Raw genomic sequence first — 8428 nt, forward strand, 5'->3', positions numbered from 1 at the left:
CAACTCGGTCCTGAAATCCCAATATGCTTCAATCTATCACCAGTCAGAATTTGCCATGTAGTGAAATCCACATAAAGGCTCCAACTTTAGGAAGACCAATGTTGTTCCAATAAAGATAATAAGGCCACTTGCTTTCTCTCAATCTGTGATGTTGGATCTCATACCCCAATTTCACACTATACTTACCTGATTTAGAGGCACACCAAAATATGGTGTCCTCATATTCCGACTACAAGACGCATCTATTTTTCAAAAGATCTACCAACTTCAAACATAACATTCTCTCTCCAATATCAATAGTTTTCCACCCCAACACCCCACCATTACTCAAGCTGTCATCAACATAATCTTTAACAAAAAGGTCGACCTTGCTTTCAACCTCTTTGACCCATTCCTTTTCTACAAATAAGTCACCAAGCACCTTCTCACCTTCCCATGAGTCGCGCCAGAACATAGTCGTCTGGCCATTGCCAATGCGCCAAGAAATATGATCGATAATGATGTTCCTGTAGTCCCACAAGAAATTCCAAGTCGAAGAACCTCTAGCAGCATCGACTATGGTAAGGATCCTATTCGGATTCTCCAAATCCAAATATTTCCTCCTAAAGAGTCTACACCATAACTTGTTCGGAGGTTCATACGTTTTCCAAGTCAATTTCGCCCCCAACGCAAGGTTTTGAAGTTCCATCTTCCTTATTTCTATTTTTATTTTTATATATGTTATAATTATATATAAATAAAATTTGACAACAAATATTTTTTTAAATGTATAATTCTATGATCTTATATAAAATATATACTAAATATAATATAATTCCACTTAAATGGATCTAAACATGACTGAAATAATTTTTTTGAATTAGACACATGATAAGGCTCCATTACCAGTAGGCTTATGCTAAGTTTACAATTGATAGAGAGGGAGATAGTGGGAGAGATAGAAGGGTAATGTGATAGAGGTAGAGAGGACAATATGTAAATAATATTAATTATTAAAAATAATTTATTTGTAATGCAATATATTGTAATTAATAATGATTTAATTATATGTTTAAAATTAATAAGCATTTGATATTATAAAGTTTAAATTTTTTAGCTTAAATATGTCAAAAGATAGAAAAACTTTGAAGAATCCACAAGATTGACATGTATGTCTAAGGTAAGAAATTGAAAGCATTCATTTCCCTTTGATTGAAAGCTTTGTTTGTTGGTCATCTATAGAATCACAAATTAAATAGTCAATCATTGATGCTAATAAGATAAGTGTGTTTATCAAAGGATCCAATAGACAATATACATCAACAACAAACTTCACGTATTGGATGACTAAAAATAGAGTACGTTTTGAAGTACAAAGTAATGAGATTTGACTTGGAGTTAAGTTAGTTTTACACTTTAATTATTTAATAAAATTCATTCAAGCATTAAATTATCTCTATTAACATATGAATGAAATTAATGTAAAAATCAAATTAAAATAGCTAAACAATATCTTATTCACTTAAATTGTAATCGGTGATTTTACATTTAAATCTCTATTTATTAATTTAATCTATAATGTTATTTTTATCCATGTACAATGTCACATATCCTTTATCCTTTTTAGATTTTACAGTATTAGTTTATCATTTACCATCTCCAATTGCACTTAACCTCTAGAACTCATCAATCTTGAAAAAGAATCCCTCCTGGAAGAAGTCTTTGAATCTTTGTTCCTTTTTATGAAGTGGGGAACTTATGGTTCAAAATTAACCATATGGGATGAAATATTGGGATAAATTAATAATTTTAATACATTATGCTTGAAGTTTATGGATTCAATTGTACATATTTTGTTAGCATCAACTTTTAGGATCACACTCCATGATCCATCATCAGGATGAGAGAGAGCATATGAGAGAAAAATCCTGATGATGGATCATGGAGTGTGATCTGAAACGTTGATGCTAACAAAATATACATAGTTGAATCTAGAAACTTCAAGCATAATACATCATGAACTGTGGAGATTTTACTACAATTAAAATTGAAATTATAAATAAGTTGTAAGTGAAATTTTAAGATTGTATTATATGAAAAATACTTTGACTTGTAATTAGATATTAAAATTTATTAGAATAAAAAGATTTATTTTGAATCTTATTAAATTTCATAAAATGAATTTAAATAAATGAACATTGATTTCTTAGAATTAAGAAAAAAATTGAATACAAGGCAAATATTCAAGAATATCTATTAGAATATTTAGATAGGCCTTCTTTCATCAGCATTGATACCTTCAAAATGAGAGAGCTTACAAATCAAATATTGGGCATTAATATTTTTTGTTAAGATTTGCAATATGAAGCTCTGAATTTAGCCATTCTGGGAATGCCAGGAAAGAAACAAAGCTTCAACACGTGGAAATACAATGCTTCCTAGCCTTTTAGCATGTGTCGATGTCTTTAGCATTGAGAATGTTGCAGAAAAGCTCTCTAAGAACCAAAAAAAATTGCAATATGAATCAGAAATGTTGTGCTTTCATAGCGTAATGGATGGAAGATCAAAAATTTCTTGGAGAGGGTTATGTATATAAGTGAAATGAGCAGTAACCGCAACTGTTGCATTCTTAACTTCATTTTTAGCATTCATTGGTTTTTTTATCATTGCTTGTATTTCTACTAGAAATGTTTGCGGTTGTTCCTTTTGCTTTATTCATTTTCAACATGGTTTTTATTGCAGAGGTGCAAGATTTGACACCCCAAATTATTAGGCCTCTTTTTCCCTTTTTGAATTATGTGTTTCTTAGTAATGTCTACATGATCGCATGTCTCAATTACACAAGTCATCTCTCAGGAGAGCATAACAAAGACAAAATTAAGAAACTTTTGAATCATCAAAGTTAGGAAAATGCGAATGCAAATTACAGCAGATATTAGATAAGAAAGGATGACCATCAAATTTGGTATCTCAAGTGCATGTCAAACCTAGTAACCTAGAGCCTTGTCCCTTGCCTTTTCTTGTTTTAGAGGAAATCATCAAGAAATATGTAGCACTAAGCATGATTTCCATCCAAATATATGCACGGTCAATGTTATTATTGGTAAGTATTGGAAGAAGGGAAAATTCAAAGAGATGATGCAATATTTTAGTGAACTGAGATATGTTGGATGTACCTCTAAGAGAGTCACATGGAATACCATTTGGTGAACTGAGATCTGCTGGATGTACCCCTGAGAGAGTCACATGGAATACCTTGTTGACTATGTGTGCAAGAAATAGAGGGCATAAGTTTGTTGATAGAGTTTACAAGGAAATGATGAAAGTTGGAGTCTATCCAAGCCATGATACATTTAATATGTTGATTAGCGCTTATGGTAGTTGTGGATCAATCAATCATGCTTTGGCAACATATAGTGCAATGTTGGAAGCAAGAATTTCTCCCAATCTTTTGACTTAGAATGCCATTTCAAATGCAATCTCTAGAAAAGCACACTGGAAGGAGGTAGAGGCTGTTCTGAAAGATATGAATGAAAAAGGTTATAAACCAAATGGAGATGCTTATGCCTCATTATTGCATGCTTATGCAAATATTGTAATTTAGAGCAATTGAAAGCCTAAGAAAGAGGTATGCAAGCAGGAATCATTCATCCCAGTTGGGTACTCCTAAAATCAATTGTGCAGTAGAAGATCTGTACACTTTATTCTTTTCCAGGGAGAAGTTGTGGGCCACTTAGTCAGCCCTTTTTTGGTGCCAAAGAAAGAACACTTTTGGAAAAAACTCTCATGAATACAATAATTACACAAGAGTATCTTGACTGGTTATTGCAATGGAATATCTTGACAGGTTTTGGTGGGTATTTTCACCTAAGGGAGTGCTGCTAGTGCGAGGAGATCTTGAAATGGAAAAATTGTATAATCCTCATATACATAGTTCCTCAACACGAATCATATCAGTTGGAGAAGAAGTTATCTTTGAAAGTTAAGTGGGCAGTTGATAGCTACAAGTAGAGATTTGTATTGAATGAATGAATTAATGTGAGTGACGAGTCAACAATACAAATGCACCACTTGCCTGGAGATGACATAGGCGATGATGTAGGTAATAATGGCACATTCAATGCATGCGATCCAACAAAGGCATTTGGACGAATTAAAATTATGAAAAATCATTGGCGACGATTGATGCAATCGTCTTGCAACATCTCTAAGTAACTCTTCACCGTTGATTTGAAACCGAAGGTCGTTCACCACAATAAGGGAGCGCCTTCGGCGTAATAAGGGGAGAGATATCTTTACAATTTTCTTTTTTAAATTTTTTTGGCAAGGTGGCAATGCCACTTGATATATTTTATTAATAATATATGATTTTTACAATATCTTTAAAACCTGGTTCAAACTGAGCTCCCAAAGAAAAGAACCAGCAAGGAAAACTCTGGTCATTGCTCATCAGCATGACTATAGAAGAGAAGTAGTGAACAAGCCTCTAGCTGGAGCTAGTTACAAAATAGAGATCAACAAAGGAGCATGCAGGCTCATTTACAAATAAGAGAATGCAAGCTCATTTTACAGAATAGGAGCATGCAAGCTTATTTACAAAATAAGTTCCTGGGATATCTTGAAGGCCTCGCAACAAAGAACTCCTGCAACCAAAATTGACATGCCCCTGCACCAAAAAACAACTGCAACCAAAATATATATATACTACAGAACGCAAAGAATTTACAGGAAACACAAGGTTCCAAAACATGAGTGACACCAACGACATGAGATCTGCTGTCCGCCATTATAGACAAATGCCAAAGGAGAAGAGGTGAATGCGGAAATGCTAGAGAGAAATGAAGCCCAAAAATTTTATGTCGTAAATGAAAAGAAAGAGGAGATATATCATAAAAAATATGACAACCAAAAGAAGCTGCGTACAAAGATAATCATGAAAACAATGCTACGCTAAACTTTAAATGGCATATGAAGGACAAATTCCCAATGTGAAAATAAATATCTCCAGATTTTGCACCAGAAGAGAGTACCAAACACACAAACAACATCAATAACTACCAACTCATCATTAATGAATGCCAAGTGATGATCAAGTAAAGAAAAGTACCTCAAATCAAAACCAAATGGAATTATGAAAATAAATACCTCACTAAGAGAAGAGAATATCAACTCGTATAAACGAGCAATCATATAATAAGAAAGATTAAATACTCAACTCTCTACATGCTATACTTAATAGGTTTGGGAAGCTCATCAAATCATCCCCCAATCGAGAGGAATCAATAACAGTTTTGTCACAACCCATATTAGCGAGGCAATCAGCCAATGCATTACCTTCACGATAAACATGTGAGATGATGAGGTGCTCAAACGTATCAAGAAGAGTCCATATTTGTTCAAGAATATACCGAAAATGACAATTATCAGCTTTTCTTGCCTTGCAAGCATAAATGAAAATAGCTGAATCACCTTCAATATGAAGGTATTTGAAATTCAAATCCTTAGCCATAACAAGACCTTCTAAAAGAGCACAAGCCTCGGCCATATTATTTGTGCCAGGAGAAATTGGCATAGCTTTTAATGCTAATAAAGAACCCAAATAATCACAAAAAATTATCCCTATTCCTGAATCACCAGGATTTCCATGGGAGGATCCATCAAAATTCAATTTACAAAAAGGGGCATTAGGAGGATGCCATTTTATGGAATTTCTGTCTACAGGTGTTTTTCGAATCCTTGGAAAGGTGGGTGATATAGGAATAATGATACTTTTCCAAGAAGAGATCATAAAATTGTCCCAAGAAGAGAACTCTGAATTCATATTAAAATATTTATGAACATGAGCATTAACTTGCTCAATAATACTTCTTTCCAAAATCCCAAGAACAGTCGATAAATCCGATGAGTCACATCTAAAAATGTGCTTGTTTCTTTCCCACCGAATGGCCCATATGACTGAAGAGGGAATTATAAACCGCAAACAAGCAAAAAGAGAAGATGAATACAAAACTGGCCAAGATTGAAACATGTCCCATAAAGATAAAGGTAAAGGAAATGAAAGAGATAACTTTTGGAGGACAAAATGCCAACAACTACTCGCAAACTCACAATGAAGAAAAAGATGTTTGACATCTTCAAGAGCTTTACCACATAAGACACAAGAAAAGGAGGCTACAATATTAAATTTGACTAAACGATCACTAGTCAAAATTCTATTTTGTAGCGCGAGCCAGGAAAAAACACCAGCTTTAGGTAATACTGAATTATTCCAATAGAACAAAAAGGCACGATGAGGAGCATTTTGATTGGTCATTTGTTGAACAACAAAATATCCTTCTTTAACAGAGTAGTTTCCCGATTTAGAAGGGCACCAAATAAGTTGATCTTTGATGTTAGAAAGGAAAGCCACTCGGTCTTGCAAAACAGATTTAAAATTTTGAATTTCCTACAAGGACAATGGCAGAGTAGAGGGATCCTTCCATGAGACCTTGTGAGAAAACAAATCAACACTATCTACATAATCAACCAATCTAACTCCCCATGATTGAGAAAGAACAACTGAAACAAAAGCAAGAGAATCATGTTGTGAAAGAGGGGGAAAGCCATTCTAGGAGTCTTTCCAAAAAAGAATATCCTCCCCCGAATGGACCTACCAGGAGAGAAAATTAGAGACCACTTCCCTACATGAGATCATAAAGTTCCAAATAGAAGACCCCTGTGGAGGATTAGAAATTGTGAAGATCCTAGCAGGGTTATGGGAAGGAATCCAAATACGTAGCCTGCATAATTTGGCACCACAAAGATTGGGGCTTAGTATACACAGACCAAACTAGTTTGCCCCAAAAGCCTTGTTTCTTTTAGATAAGTCCTGAATCCCAGCACCACCAACTTGCTTGGAAAGAGACATCTTAGTCAAAGAAATCAATGGAATATTTTTATCTTCTATCATGTTATTTATCCAAAGAAAAGATCAAATAATCTTTTCAATTTGGGAGATGATTGATCTGGGAGCTTGAAGAACTGAGATATAGTAATTGGGAATGGCAGATAGGACTGTTTTAATGAGAAGTATCCTACCTGAAAGAGACAACTGATAGTTTTGATACTTAATATAAGTACAAATCTAATAGCCAACAAGATGAGAGGGGGGGGTGGGGGGTGAATCATACAAACTTAATCTTCCATATAAACATCAGATTCAACCTCGGTAGCATATATTTCAGTAATATAACCAAAACTGTTAAACATGCAAACTTAAAAGCATATAAACATCATAAACCTCATAACACCAGATTTAACGTGGAAACCCAAATAGGGAAAAACCACTGTGGGATTTCGGACCCACTAAGAAATATACTCTTCTAGAGTATGCTCAGTTAAAAGCAAATCCTGTTAAAGATTACAAACACATTGCTAGATGTGACTCGGTTAAGGGATTTCCCTCAGATTTGTTAGGATCTTCACCTTGTTAGAAGTGACCTTGTTAAAGGATTTCAAACACTCAATCAGAATGTCACCTTGCTAGAGGGTTTTACAAATAAGACTGTTAAGTCCACTCGGTTAAGAGATTTTCTGTCACTTTCACAAAATAACAGTAATAAAATCTATCTGCAACTTCACATCTAAAATGCTAAAGTAGATTCTTATTTTTTCAATACAATCTAGACATAGAACTAATCTTGTCTATCTGCTGGGCTTCTATACTCTGTTATTCAAACAAGTCTTCAAGCTTCTATGCTCGGTAATCACTATGTAGCATCCCTGTGCATACACTTACCCGCATACATTGTTTATCAACAGTTTCCTATTTATAAACAATTAGGTAACCACTTAATCTCCTTGATCACATTTCCTATGATCAATCATAGCCATTAGATCTTCAATCTTGTCCAGGTTCAATGCATCTTTCGATCTAAAAATGTTTTACCCCGCCTAGGAACTTGCATATATTTCTTGGAACTTGTGCCAGGGTATTGCGGTTCAATCTGCACTGTAGATCTTCATGCCGACTTTCTATTGCCTTAGATTCATTAACAAACTATATTAACGGCATACCAATCATTCAATCAGTTCTAGCTCATCAGCTTCCTTCATTAAATAATGCATGCAAACATTTAATGCATTTTGTTATAGCTCGGTTACAACTCGGTAACAACTCGGTCAATACTAAACTTCACTCGGTAGACATTCCGCCTTCATTAACCGATAGCGATAACTTTAGGGTTTACCGACTAGGTTCCTTAGGGTTTATCGACTAGGTTCTTTGCTTGATAACATAGTATAGTATTTGTAGACACCCAAAATTGTCATGTCTAATTAAATAAATATTTTATTTATTTAATTATCTAAGCCTAATTCTTCTATTAATTAAATAAATTTTTATTTATTTAATTAATTCATTTATCCTCTTCTAGCCTTATTTCTCATTTAAATAAATACATTTATTTAT

This window comes from Cryptomeria japonica, chromosome 5 (assembly GCF_030272615.1).
Source record: "Cryptomeria japonica chromosome 5, Sugi_1.0, whole genome shotgun sequence".
NCBI classification, from domain to species: Eukaryota; Viridiplantae; Streptophyta; class Pinopsida; order Cupressales; family Cupressaceae; genus Cryptomeria; species Cryptomeria japonica.